The 15,661-nt window shown below is 37.9% G+C and overlaps 1 pseudogene; it reads left to right on the top strand.

Annotated features, from left to right (window-relative positions):
* Positions 1–2,172: 2,172 nt before the first annotated feature.
* Positions 2,173–6,507, top strand: LOC116246652 (alpha,alpha-trehalose-phosphate synthase [UDP-forming] 1-like; annotated as a pseudogene).
* The last annotated feature ends 9,154 nt before the right edge of the window (positions 6,508–15,661 follow it).

Consider the following 15,661-nt stretch of genomic DNA (forward strand, 5'->3'; position numbering starts at 1 on the left):
TTTAAACTTCTTTAGTAGCAAATTTAAATGTCATTATCTTTTCCCATGAAAGAAGCAAGTGCTGATGTACATTTCTTTGTTTCAGACTACCTTTTACCAGAATTCTAAGTACCTCTTTAATTGTTTAGTACGTACATAAGTCAAATTACTTTAACATATATAAGACAAAATAACTATCTGCATGCACTTTGTCAATATATTTACCTTCGTATGCCCTCGCTTGATTTTAGTAAAAGCTTGAGACGTTTCACCTTTAATCTTCTTTGTTCACATTAAAATCATTATATGGTCAACTTCTAGTTTGCAGCATTCATTCTAAGAAAACATTCAAAAGAGGTAAATTAATCCTATTATGATATTTTCTAACATTTCCCAAACGGATTGATATTTAAACAAAAAAAAATTTAAATTTTATTTACAAATAGTACCCAAAAAAGAAATGTTTGGTTCACCCACTTTGTTGTAAGTAAAGAGGCAACTATAACTATGGAAGCCGCCTTCTCGTATATAATAATCTTAGTAATCAATTTTTCTAAGATCATGGTTGAAGAAAAAGAAAAGACAAAAAGGAGATTGGGTATTTAAGTTATCTAACATTAATTAACCATTTTAATTTTTTATTTACTTTTCTCTCAACAAAACAATCTATCTTAGAAAGAGATGATTCCTTGCGGGTTTAGGTGCTCTAGAATCTAAGATACTGCTACCTACCAATTTATCGATATTTATGTATCTATATTAACTAGCATGATAGAGAAGGTAATGGCGTCTCAAAGATACAGATAGAACCTGACACGCGATGAAGAAGCAAAATTTTGGGAGTCTTTTGAAAGGCAGCGAGCAACATTGGAGATTTTTGCTTTAAATTGAAAAAGAAAAAAACCCAGATTGGATATATATCACCAAAAAAAGACGCTCATTGAAATGTGAACGAGCATCCACAAGGCTTCTGATAAATCACAAGCTTAGCTGTAGGCTGTGAATTAAATTGGAAAAAAACTCAAAGATTTTGTCGAGAACTAAGTTCTGGGGCAGACAGATACCGTGAATTGTTCCTATTCATTTGTTACACTAATTCAGAGATTTTGCCTTGGGGTTTTTCTCCTTACGTATGCATGAGAGGCAGATACCTTTCTTAAAAATTGAATGCATGCCTCTGAAAAACTCAAAACGGTTATTTGGTTTCAGTGAGAATCCAATACCACATTACAAGCAATCTGCACCATTAATAACATGAAGCAGCAGGTGCAGGGGCAGACAGCAACCCATGACCTTCCTTATTCGTCTTTTACACTAATTAAGAGGTTTTTCTTCACAATTCTTATGCAGATGGCATCTTCTCCAAACCATTTGATTGGACTCAAAGCAAGTACGTTTCCAACCATGTCAGGCTATCCAATTAGTAGCTAACCAGCTTCTAATTGTACCATGTTAGTAGCAACTTGCACCATTGATGAGCATCTCTGGCTCCCTCTCCCTGTCTGGCGCATAAATTAAAAGGAGAGAAGAGGGAAGGAGGAAACAAAGGATGAAGTGCTCCTCCTCCTGCTCCCAGTCACAATTAAACTCCCAGTCACAATTAAAAGTGCTGCTTCTCTTCGATCTCTTTCCTCCTCTAGAGGATAGACAGCGACCATTTAGAAACCTTTTCTTTCCTTCCTTCTTTTCCGGTTTTAATTAGCGGGGATGAGGTTTTTGTTAGGATATAATACCCAGTTTAATGAATGGAAAAAGAAGTGTAACAGTTTTGGGTGAAGTTAATTACTGCTTGAGTGAAAACGGAAGCATTCCTCCTTCTCAAGAGTGGAGTTAGAAATTTTTTGTTTCAAGGGCCGAACTATAATTTCAATTTTTTAACAAGGATGACAATTTTTAACAAGGATGACATATGATTTTTAATTTTTCTTTTCTAAAAGTATGAGATGGGATATATATATATATATATATATATATATAGAGAGAGAGAGAGAGAGAGAGAGAGTATTGCTTGTATCATTTACATCTAGTGGTGACATTTGAAAAAATCATATACATCAACAATAAGATAGGAAGGATGTTTCGCAGACATAAGATAAAACTGGAGCAGTAGAAAGAAGAGAAGAAATATGCATGTGAATGAAAGCAGGAGTCTAATACATACATATTGCAGGAACTTGCTAAAGATTTGCGGGTATGTCGGGGAGCAAGGATAACCGCAACCCTGGCCTTCCTGCCGGTGCTAGGGAGAAGAGGTTACTGAGAGAAAGAGAAGTTGGGAATTTTAACAGAGGAACAGATTCGGGGGATAAGACTCTGAAAGCGGTAGCAGCTACCGTCGGAAATTCGTCTGGCGGTAGACGCGGCAGTCTGTTGGTCGTAGCTAACCGGCTTCCGGTCTCCGCCACCAAGACAGGAAATGATTCGTGGTCGTTGAAGATGAACTCTGGAGGTCTGGTCAGCGCTCTTCTTGGTAAGAAGAAACCTGAACTCCTTGATTCCCATGGCGCCTCCTTTTGTTTCATTCCTTTGTCGTAGCTTCTGTCCTGTCGTGTCAACAAAAGTGGGAGGGAGGAGCGGCACGTTTGTGTTGGGTCTCACGGCCTTGGTGCTAAAAGGACCAGAAATTTTCATTACAACGTCTATAAACCGCCGTCCCATTATAGCATTGCTAATGTCAATACAGTGACTGCTTGTTAGCGACCAAAGGGCTGCACTCGCTTGAAAAAACTTGATTTGAGCTTGGCTTGTAAATCAAAATTAAGTTTGATTTATAAGTGGAGCTCGAGTTTAAATTTATACTCGAAATATTCAACGAGTTTGATTTATCTGTGTTCGTTCATTTTTCAAATTTTGGGCGGAGGCCAAGTTTTTAAATTTTTTTGCCAAGGGGTTCCATTTATTTTTCAAAATTTATATGGGGCCAAATATGAAATTTTTTGACATAATTAGATGACAAACCTTTTTTCTAAATTGGAAAGGGGCTACTGCCCCACCTTAAGTGCGAGGTGTGTGCATCATTTTGCAAAAAACATGTTATAGGTACAGAAATGTAAATAGAAATTAGTAAATACCTAACCACTTGGAATAGATAAAAACAAGTCCTACTAAAAATAATTTGAAAGTATTTTATTTGTAATGTAACATTATAAATATAATCTAAAGAGTGACCTCGTAACAAACATGCATTAGGTTAGTCATTTTTTATTTTAATAATATTTTTAATAATAAAAAAATGAACAACTCTCAGCTTATAAATCTTATAGTAGAAAACCCAATTTTTTTTTTTTATAAAAATAACTTGAACCGGCAGATTATTCAGTATGATACGCCATTACTTGTATGGGGAATTGCATTAGCTTTACAACTGCGACTTCGACGCTACAGCCCCACTACACACTGTTTATTTTCTACTACTACTGATTTTCTTTCTGATGCGGAAGGTTTTCTCTCCGTTGCCGCCTTTGGAGAAGTAAGCAATCGTTTTAAATGTTTACGTTGTAGGTGTGAAACAGTTCGAGGCCATCGGATGGGCTGGTGTTCATGTGCCTGATGAAATAGGTCGGAAGACTCTCTCCAAAGCGTTATCAAAGAAGGTCTTGTCCAGAAAATCATCTACTCTTCATGTAGTTTCTGTTAGGCAATTATAGATGTTCCCGTCTTTCGATTTCAGCTTTGGTTAGATGAGGATTACCTTTCTTGGGATCTTTCTGCCTGACACGATCCTTCTGAATTCTTGACCTCCACGATTTTCTTGATTATTCTCATGCAGGGGGTTCGTGCCTGTTTTTCTTGACCTTCTGAAAATCAGCTTTGTTTTTCTCATGCAGGGGGTTTGTGGCCTCTCTTTCACTACCTTGGTCTTCCCAAGACGGTCGTCTTGCTACCACCTGCAGTTTTCAGTCCCAGTTCGACGCATATAAGAAGGCCAACCAAATGTTTGCTGATGTGGTGTATGAACATTATCAAGAAGGAGACGTGGTGTGGTGCCATTATTATCATCTCATGTTTCTGCCTAAATACCTTAAGGAGAGGAACATCCAGATCAGAGTTGGTTGGTTTCTTCATACACCTTTTCCTTCATCCGAGATCTATAGGACGCTTCCGTCCCGTTCAGAAATATTAAGATCTGTTCCTGCTGCTGACTTACTTGTGTAAGCAATATGTGCCAATAAAAAATGGCGAGTCCAGTTTTATGATAATCTGGGTGCATCCTTTTATCGGTAATGAAAGGGAGTCACGAGATTTTCTAAATTTGGTAATCTAGACTATGGTGTTTCATATCTACTTCTTATTAGATGTTTAACTGCATAGATCTATCCTAGTCTCTCTGAGAACCCTTGTTGCATTTCAAGCGAACATTCCATCTTTTATGCATGAAAGGATCGTTTATTTTTGCTTATTTCTTATGTCTAAATGCCGAAGACTACGAACTAGGACGGACAAAATTTCTTATTTACAAATCTAGGCCATTCTCCTAATAGCATTGGCGATTACCATAAAATTATTTAGATAGTCAAGAAATGAGCGCCTTGTGCTTTAGAGAAAGACAAAATGAATTACATAGATAGGATCTTAGGACACAAAATCTAGAAGCAGACAAGAGCCCCTGCAAAATGACAAATGCTGTTGTCATTTCCTTAATCAGCAGAAGGAGAGACAAACATGAGTTACATGACATTGTGGTGAGGCATGACAAACATTAGAATGTATACCAGCCTGAATTCTTGGACCTTTTCTCTGTACGAAGACCTGGTTTAGTTCCAATTCATCAATTCTGCAGAAAAAGGGATTTTGTTTGTGAATAATATCCTGAAGCCTCATCAACAAACTGTACTCACAGGGCTTGGCAGATGTGGCACTTTACACAGACATGTATCTTTGGTCTCCACTTGTTTCAGGAATTATAAAACGGAGAAGGACGTTGTCAGAATCTCATCTAGTACTTTCCAATAAGCCAACAATTGTTCTGCCTGATCATATCCATGCATAGATACTTTTTTAGGGAAAACATCATGAACTCTATGGAAAAGAAAAGTTTTAGGACCAATACAAGCTAAGCTTGACTTTTTCAGCTTGTTAGCTAAGCCCTTAGAATTTGAATTCTACGTGGGAAGCCATCTTCCAGTGGGTCATATAACTGTCAATAGATTTGCCAAAAGAAAAAAAGGAAAGGCAAAGCCATTGAATAGATTGTGAGTAATCCTGCACTGACATGTCACAGACTTTGGCTTCTCTCAGACTAAAGCGGATTATCCATTTAATTGATTGATTGATTGAATCAGGCTGTTACCTGTGAGGAAAGAAGAATAGGTGTGAACTTCCAAACGAGATGTTCCCTCACAGGTTCTACATAAGATAGTTCAAACAGATCAACATAACTTTTTGCTGTTAAAATCTGATTCTTATGCTCCTAAACTGGCTACATCATACTTTATTTGTACCGCTCCTTGTGACGTAATAAGGTCATAAGGGGTATTATATCGCATGTACCTTTTACATTATAGGACCACGTAATTTTGGAATTATCATAGTGCTAGGAAAATTAGTCAGTCAATCTGGTTTAGTCAGCGACCTTACAGGTTGTTGAAAGTGTAGTGCATTTGTTTTCCAAATCTCCTCAATATTCTTGTGATGAAAGTCATCTCCTTTTGAAGTTTCTAACGTTTCTTTTGCCATTTTAACTTTATGAAATTTTGTCTAAAGCTTTCACACATGATTTTGTGAGACATTTCGTTCATGCTTGCACGCGTATACTTGGACCGCACACCACAAGGTGTGGAGGATCAGGGGAAGCTAACCCGTGTTACTGTGGTACTGTTTTTTGCTCATTTACTGCTCTGTTGCTGTGTTAATGTTGACCACTGAAGTCTTTTGGATGTTTTATCTGCAGTTTTTGCCTTTTCATTCGCCTATTTTTGTTCACATGTTTATCCATGCATTACTTGTTTCCTGATTATTTAGTGGTTACTGTTTTTCAAAGTTTGGAATTTTGTTATGCTCTGTTTTTATGTAAGGTTATTCTGTATGATGTGACAATCTGTATCTTGTTGTTTTTCTTTTTTTTTTTGCATATGCGAGTTTCCTATTGGAATAGACCCAGAGAAGTTTATTCAGAATTTCAGAGACTTAAGCTTCCACAGGTCCCTGAGCATAACAGAGAGTTAAAAGAGCAATTTGCTGGAAGAAAGGTGAACTCTGTTCTCTTAAAACTGAAGTGCATGAAAACGATTTGGGAAATATTTTTCATTTTATTGTTTTCCACATGGAATTTCATGTTTCCATTGGGCAGGTAATTCTGGGTGTTGATCGACTTGACATGATTGAAGAACTCCTCAGAAGATATTCGCTTTTGAAAAGTTTCTTCAGGAAAATCCTCATTGGCATGGCAAAGTTGTTCTATTGCAAATAGCTGTTCCTTCAAGGACGGACGTTCCGGAATGTATGTTTTGCTTCAAACTTGTATCCTTTTCAGTAGATGTAGGTTTTCTACTTTTGTTTGCTAATAGTCCCAAGTGTTATACATCATAGTTTCTAGTTTGTCCATGGATGAAGAAAAATACTTTTTTGTGTGTCTCAGTTTCCTTTGCTGAGGAAACACTTCTTTCTGTTTCATGATTAGTTACAATGAAAAAAATCAGCTACTGCATTCTATGTTTTTCACAAATAGCATTGTCTAATTATTTCACGTGTCATATCAGTTGTTCAGATAAGTAGATGCTAAACTACTTATCTGAAGATATTGACCTGCTTGTGGCTTAAATGGTCATCATTCTAATGAGATCTTGCTGTGGCATATTATAGAGGTTATCTATTGAGAAGTACATGCAACTTCAGAATTTTTGATGCTTTAGTAGTTATGTTGACTTTTAGATTACATTTTGCGTTGTTTCTATGTAGATGATCTTCTTCTTTGCACAGATATCATCTTCTGTCATAAATCTTCACACATACGTGCAATTTTATTAGTTGGTTTGTGCGGTTAACTTTATGATTTTGATTCTTCAAATTCCCTTCAGTTTTCACAGAATTGAAAAAGTCTAAATGTTGAATCACCTTGCACTACATAATATTTACCATCAACTTCCTACCATGCTTTAACTCTGGCCGATGTCTAAGTTTACTCAACTTCTAAACCAATTTCCATGTTTTGCTTCTGTTGTCTACATCTGGGTAAATGCATGTGCCACATGCTTTAACTCTGGCTCTGCTGTTTACAGAACACATTTCTTTTGTGTCTTTCCATCTTGCCGATGGCTTGGTTGATCACCTTGTTATACATGTATATAGTGTTGAATGACATTCAAATCAAATTGTACTTAAGCTGAGTGAGGGATTCAGCAACTGTAATATTTATAAATGAGTATTATAATCGCTTGATGTGCCAGTAGTTTTTACACTTAATGTTCTGTTTAATGGTTGGCCGAGTATAGTAAGCTTAGGAATCACAATCATACAACCTCCTGTGGAGGCTTACTCGTGTTTAAGGCCCAATATATTAGATGGCTAAGATCTGTTCTCTTACTGGCCTACAGAAATCAGAAGGCTGCCTGGCTTTCCACTTTTATAGGTTGTCATATCTTGTCTAATTTCTCTGCATGAGATAGGATGAGAGTGTAGGAAAGGTGTTCTATCACAAGATTCCTTTTCATATTTTTTTTGTTAACTATGAGAAAATGAAAGAAAAAATTATTACCATGCTTTGTAGTTTGGCCACAATCATTGGCGTAGATCGAACCGTCCTTGTGTGTCTTGAGTATAGAAACACATATATCAGAGCTTACGCAAATTTGTCTTTATATGTGTGAGTGTGTAAGAGCTTACATACATTTGTCTTTATGTGTCTGAGTGTGCGGATGAAGCAAGGTTTGGACACCATACAAACACTCCTGAGCATGAACTGGTGTTACTTTTTTTCCGAAGAGTTGTCAAGAAAGTAGGAATGGCTGGATCTATAACGAATGATGGTATCAGGGCGTGTGATACATGTTTAGCAACTGACCTCCATATGAATTAGTAACAGTTATGTACAAAAGTTCCCATCTCGGATTCATCTAGAAGCCACGCAAAATATGTTCACTGCCTAGTATGTGTGTCACTCTTTCATGTATAGACAAGCCTACCACCAGATGCAATGGTATCAATGCGACTGCCCAGAAATGTCTTACATGGAATACTCGACGCTGCGGAGAACGAGCTGAACGATTATCATTTTGATACATACTAGTGTCTCTTACCTACCATTTCTCTCAAATCTCACCCTTTTCTGATTTTCCTTTCATAACCATCCTCATACCTCTCCACCCGAGCATATTGATAGATGCTAGAGAAGGAAATGAACTGGTTTTGCATCCAAAAATGGAATTATACATATATTTCAGATTGTCCAAAAATGTATTGGCAGAAAAAAAAAATCATATTTGTCTAAAAATATTTGCTTCGCAATTAAGTTGCCCTAGAGCTTCTCCTGTGCAGATCATTCAAGCACTAAATCTACTCCACCTTCCTCGAGCATGATAATGGGTAAGAGCTAATCTTACAAACTATGGTAAGCTTCGCAAAAAAATTGGCGCATTTTGAATTGCTGAGAGCAAGCCATGAGCAAGAAACAAATAAGAGGTGTTGAAATTTAAAATTTTCTGTTATTTATCTTATTCCTTGACAAAGTTAACGAACTTGGGTCCTTCGTAACTGGCTCATATGTCATGCACTAATAAGCAGAGAGAGAGAGAGAGAGAGAGCCTCATTCAAGTCGAACTCCCTTTAGCTAGAGGCCGAGTACACAAGTCATACAATGCAGAATAGATTAAGCAGCCGGCATTGTTGAAAAACGATCAAATCCCTCCGACCTATTGATGATGATCAAGTCATTTCTGTGTAGCTTCATCCGCACATTTGTAGGCGTGAAGGAGTTTTCCTGTAATGCCTTGGGATTAATCTCAAAATCATGTATCCACTTTCACATCCAAAAGACTACTGGTCCAGGAGGCATATGAATTGGACTAGGCAAACCGAGATATGCGCAAGTGCTTTTGAATTGATTCAAACGTTTTGAGCTGCTTATTTTGTGCTTCAAATTTGGTTGCATTTAGTCTTTTATTGTCAACAATCATGTTTATGTGAATCAGAAATTGTTGCATTTTCATGTCATAATTTTTTCTGTGGCAAGTCAAGGATGGATTCATACATGTGTAGCTTTGATAAAACGGGCTCGTGAATACTCCATTATTTTAAAGGCAATAAGAATGTCACTGTAAGATTGTAGATAAATCTTCTGTTGGATCCAGTAAGAGGAGTGTATGAAATAGTTGAACATTGAAGTTCTAAGATGTTCTTAGTGCAATGAATGATTTTAAATGCATTTCCCTTGCGATACATGGGGTCCAGATTGTACAAGTTCGAGCCCATGTTCGGGCCACAAGATAGAAGTTAGGTGTAGTCTTCATGAGTTTCGCCAACCAAAGGCTGGCTTGTTAGTGTACTATTGACGATTCCATGGCATATCAGGTTCCCGGACCAATGGTGGTCCTATGTGCATGGGTTTCCTGTGAGGGGGAAATCTTTTTTGTGATCCAAAGCATGCAAAAGACAAGCAGAAAATTTGGATTATCCATTTGGAAGCAGTGGACCAGATCCAATCCGAATCAGAGCTATTAGAGCACATGCTGGAACACTGCACTGCACCGAAGTGGGCCTGTTACAGTCTTTTGTTCTTCCCTTGCATGCCTTTTTGTCTAGGACATTGATCCACACTTGTTTGTTTCAAAATTTCGAAGACCATTCTGGATCCCTTCAGTTTGGATTTGATAGTCCTTCACTTGAGTTGAGAGTTTTCGAAGACCAATGGGCTGACCATGGTTCTAAGAAACCAAGGGTTTAGGGTTTTGCTTTGTTATCAACTGAAATCTCAAAGATTGCAGGCCAATTAAGTTACTGTATAATTTTCTTTTACAAAAGGGGGGAAGGCCTATCAATCCATGTCAGAGAATCTGGGTTCAGCTATTACTTTCAACCATGCAGGGAGAAAAAAGCATCTGAAATGTGGCAGGCCGCACCCCACATCAGGTCAGACCCAATTTCCAATCAGCCTGGTCTGGCCCTTTTTCCAGATCCTATATCTGAACCGAATCTCCTTTATAAAGGAGGCTAAAACCCCCCTTCCCCTTCCATCTCCCCTACCCCAAAACCCAGACGTGGGTCAAGTGCAGGTGCCATCCACAGCGACACTGTCTCTCTCTCTGCCACCCAAGCCTTTGGAGGTGACAAGTTGATCGAATTCATGGCACAAGGAATTGCAGAATATGTTCCTCAACCGCCATCATATGCATTCCTCTTCAATTTGAATCCTGATGCACCACTAGCTCTCCTCTTGAAGACCGCCTTTACTCGGTGTCTTCCATATGCCTCAACTTTAGAGAGTGCCAAGATCTTACCCCTGTGCCCACTTCCTCTTGTTCCCTTAATCTTGCTCGCTACTCTCATTACACTCTCAGATTTTAAAGGATACAGGTAGGGCAGCATGTATGTGCTATGGGGGTGGTAATAATGAAAAGTACCTAACTGATGAGGTGAAATGCGCATTAATAAATCCATTTTGATTCACTTCAGTGTTTCTGACCCAAAAGATTCACTTGTAGTTTTCAGGTCTAAGAATGAAGGATGCCCACATTGAATGGTGGCCCCTCTGCTTTACTTTCTTTATCATACACAACAAAAATCTCTCAGATATTCTAGGTAGAGCCCCCCATCTGTGTCACATGCAGGAGCATTGAGTTTACAAAAGAAAAAACACTCCTTCTGACTTCTTATTAGGACTGCACATGACCGAGGAAAAACCTGAGCTTGAGTCGAGCTCTATAGAACATGCTCGAGCTCGACTCATTTAACTTGTTTTTTGTTAAGCCTGTCTCTTTTTTTTTTTTAACTCGTTTAATTGTTTAGTTGCTACTAGTTTAAATATTCTTCATTATATTTCTGCATTTATTATGTAGTCGAGCCAAGTCGAGTTCTTGCAACTCGAGTTTAACATTTCAAGCATACATTCGAGTTCAAGCTCATCTGAGTTTTGATGAGCGAGTGCGAGTTGACTTGACTCATTGTGCCCTATCTCTTATATAACGTGCTCCCAACGAAATATATTTACATAATATTATACGAAGTATCTTTTTCTCTTTTTCTCGATCCCTCAACTATTTCATCATCAATTCTTTAGGGAGGATACCTTCGTCAATAGTTCTCCCGATATTTTCTAGTGTTGAGAGGTGAGCACTGAGGTTGGTATAGGCCTGCGACAGATTTAGCACCATTGCTTCTTGATCGAATATAAATAAACAATCAAAGCACATGGAACCATCTAGCTATCTCGAGTATAAATGTTGGCGCAACTATTTATGTGATCCACAGTATCATGCTTTTGAAAAGGAGATATCCAATGCCAGGAGATTTGCTTTCCCTTTTATGATCACTTGCTTTGCTATTCTGCCTCATCAGAGAAAAGGGGAGTATAATGGACCATAACATATATAGCTCTTCTCTTCCCAAAAGGCCATATATTGTTCTCTCAAGCACATGTTTAGGTGAGCCTCATTGAGGAAAATGGTTGCATGACTCTCTCTCTCTCTCTATATATATATATATATAAAGAGAGAGAGAGAGAGAAATCCCTTCCTTCCTCCTGTATTTTTTATTTGGAAAAAACCACCCCGAATTAAGTGACTTCATTGTTTGCCGGTGTGTAAAATTCTCAAGGCAGTTTTTTTGCCCTCAAATTCTTTACATGTATTGGCTTTTGCAAAAGGCTAGCACCACTCACTAGCAGAGCCAAAAAAAATTTTGGTGGAAGTACTCATTTCAATACCTTTAATTTCTTTAGGGCACTTACATGTATAACAATCAAACATATCAAAACATCAACATATATATTAAACTAATTTTGTCAGGCTGGTGTGGGCAACTGCCCACACCAGCCACCATGTGGCTACACGACTGACACCACTTAGATTTTAACCAATGACTGTCCACCTACCAGCTGCTGACGGAGCTCGTTTTCCGGCACTCTTCAAGGCACCTTCCTTCCTCCAACCTTGGAGGAGAGCACACAAGAAAAGCAGGTCAAACATCTCTCTCCTTCCCTAACTACGTCTCTCATAAGTCTATGGCTGGCAGCATGTTGTCACCTGTCAGGCAGGTCTAGGACCACTTCTTATTGCGTCTGCTTTGTTGTTGGTGGCAACATGGACCAAGGCCTTGTACTCTTGTAAGCACCATCTGAGATGCACATTCTCTTGCCCATGTGGGCTTTATTTGGTGTTTGGAATATTAGACGTGAGCCCTTCTTTTTGGCCAATGGATGGAGAAGCAGCGTTTGGCGTGTGAAAAGCACGGCCGCTCATGTGCTGCCTTTTTTGAACTTTCTTGGTCCATTTAATGCCACCCATTTGTGAATTTGACTACTAGTGAAGGAAGTAGCCTTTTTGGTGTTTCTTCCACCGCCTGAAGCACTTGGTTTGCATGAGATAAACGAGGGATTTATTCTCCAACTCCTTTTCAAATGAAAGGGAAGACCAAGAAAACAACCACAAACAAACGCCATTTCCATTATCTTCCTCTTGGGTCGATCCATCGTGACTTCACTATTTCTCTGGCAGATCATGTCGTTATTAGTCCGACAAAAAACAAATTATTCAACAAGAATTTGGATGTTATATATGTGATTGTTCTTTTTTCTTTTCCTTTTTATATTTCTGTAACAACTCGACTCACTCTTGAGCTCGAGCTCTTGGTTCGACGGATCTCAATCCACCTCGTTAAATGAACTGAACTCGAGTTAGATGAGTCCAGTTCATTCAAGTTCAGTTAATTGAATGTGCTTATGTGACATGTTTTAGTGTTTCTTGTGGGGCTCAACGAGTTCCTGCTTCATTTTTTGAAGAAAAAAAAAGAGAGAAAATTTTTAGGTCTTATGAAATTCATGTTCGATAGTAAAGTTTGGTTGCTAATTAGCTTATTCATAAAGTATTTTTGTTTTTATGGTTTATACTTAATGCTTTATGACAAGTATGGTTTTCCAAAGACACTTATGTTCATATTAACATTTGGGAACAATTTTTCTCATGTAATTTACATGTTGATGTTATTTAAAAATTTAAAATTTATTACTAGTACCAAAAAACTTTTGACTCCGCCAGTTCGTATGCGAGAGAAGATGTTCAGCATCACAACAATCTGATCCAATCACTTAAAGCAGGTCTTTTATGCAAAAGGCTTCCCTTATTATCATGCTTTGAGAAAATTTCTTACCTTTTAGTCAAAATCTTAGTCGCATCACCTTTTCTATATTATTTTTAATGTCATCCTTATCATTTGCATTTATCCAAAATGATTGAAAAAAGAAATTAACGAAACCATCTCTTTCATATGTAATGGGCCTGGTTTCTGCCTTAGTTTACTCTCCTATGATTTGATACTCAATAAAGAGTATGATTTTGTAAAATGTTAAAACGGCTTGCGTTATGTCAAAAATATATTAACATGCAAAAGCCACAAGTGCTAGAAGAAGAACTGTATAAAATAATCACAAGAGACCGCCTTTTCATTAAAAAGGGACGAAATAGGGTTCATCTTTATTTCGCATTCGAAACCACGACCTGAGTCCGGAGTCAAGAGACATCATTTCGTTGCGGACCTCCATGTGGGTGCCAATAGAATTTGACTTTTCAATCGCTGGCCTAGCGGTGAGGGGTGAGTCCTACTCCACTGGTTAGAACTTAGTTCGTGAGCGACTTCAAGCCGAATTTACGTTGAAGTTGAGTTCACAAGTTGACTTGTTCAAATAATCGAGTTGAGTTTGTGCTCAACACGTATTGTCGAGTTGAGCTCGAGACTTAATCGAGTTTGTCGAGCCTTAATCAAGTCGATATATTCAAACGAATTTGTCGAACCTTAGTCGAGTTGAGCTCGAGCTGCTTCCATCAAGCTATTCTCGAGCTCGAGGTTTAATTAGTCGAGCTGACTGAACTCGTGCTCGAATCAACTCATGTTTACCCCAAAGAGAGAGTGTGTGTACGCGTACATTGTGCGGCAGCAGCATCGGAGTTTAGTGAGAAGATAGTATTCCATCAATTTGGTATGCGTTTCACTATATGACATAGAAATATAACGCCAATAGAAATCAAACTCGCCAACTCTACCAACTATACAATGTTCGTTATTATATTCTTAAGTTGGGTTATTGTATATTCTTAAGTTGGGTTATTGTAGACAGAAAAATGCAAACTTAGGCTTATTCCGGATGGTTCCTTTCATAATCAAAGATGCCAACATCTGGAAAAAGGGTACCCTCCACTTACCCCAGTTGTCATGATGAAAGTGGGCGGCTATTTGCTCCACACCCAGAAAATTTTAATATTTGGGCCATGCCTCTAAAAGGTCTTGAAAATTTTTCTCCTGAGACCTGCTTTCTAGCTATAATTTTAAAACCAAGCCTCATATCTTTTAATTCCTTATTGCTCACAACTGCCAAGCAGGAGCATAAGGTTAAATTAAAAATAATAGCTTTTCAAACTTGGGAGGGAGTGTTTAGATGACACCATCATAAGAAAAATTATTTTGAAAAACTGTTTCTTTAATTACTTTTTAAAAAGGTGGTTTGTTTGTTTTTTTGTGAATAATGTGGGGGACCAAGTATTCAATCCCTTTTTTGAAAACTAAGTTTTTCTCAAGAATCATTTTCGAGAAAGCCTGCTTTGTGTCGTCTAATCAACCCAAAAAAACTGTTTGAGAGACAAAACTTTCCTATCATCCAAACACTACCGAAACCTTTTAGCTGTTGTCATGTATGTTCAAGCTAATGGAATGGAATAAGTGCCACCTTACATACTTTTATTTGAAAATTACTGTCAGCTAAAGTGAAAACATATATATGCACTTTTTAGAAATTATATTAAAAGGTGTCTCAGAAATAAAACTTGTTTTGTCGGCGATGCGCGATGAAGGGCTCTCCTGTTACATCGTTGTACAAGTGAGGAACTTTTCGTTTGGCTTAATTTTAAATATGGGTGCGACTTTTTTGTATTTTTCTAATGCACGCCTCACTTTTATTGCGAATTGTCACACAACACAACCGTCTTTACCATTCTCTCAGAAGTCATAACCGTAGTTAAAATATGAAAAAGTAAAGGAAATAACTTTCTTTCCCCACTTTCAACATGCGCTGGTTAATTATCTTTTTTTTTTTTTTAATAGTTGGCTGACTCATTGAGCTTGGATCGTTAGAAAACCTGACCAGGTGTCAAGGTTGGTCCAATTCGGCCCTTAGTCCTCTGACTCGGCTTAACTTGGCCCTGACTCACCCGATTTAGGTTATTTTAAAGCATGATGAGTTGATGAGTCAACTCACCGGTGACCCAATCATATGTCGATCCGGGTCCGAGTCATGACTTTGTCAACTATGTAGTTTTCTTCGATAGCGAAACTAAAAACAGGAAAACAAGAGATGTTAACTCCCTTTTAAAAAAGTTTGGATCAGCAACAGCGAAAATTAGATAGAGGAATACCTATTTAAAAATATTTATATTTGAAAGGGTATATAAAGGTAAATATTAAAATTTTTAATATAAAAATAAATGAATTTTAAAGAGGTGGTGTGCCGCACCAACCCACACATGGCTTAGACATGAAACGTGAT

Source organism: Nymphaea colorata, chromosome 1, assembly GCF_008831285.2.
Source record: "Nymphaea colorata isolate Beijing-Zhang1983 chromosome 1, ASM883128v2, whole genome shotgun sequence".
Taxonomy (NCBI): domain Eukaryota; kingdom Viridiplantae; phylum Streptophyta; class Magnoliopsida; order Nymphaeales; family Nymphaeaceae; genus Nymphaea; species Nymphaea colorata.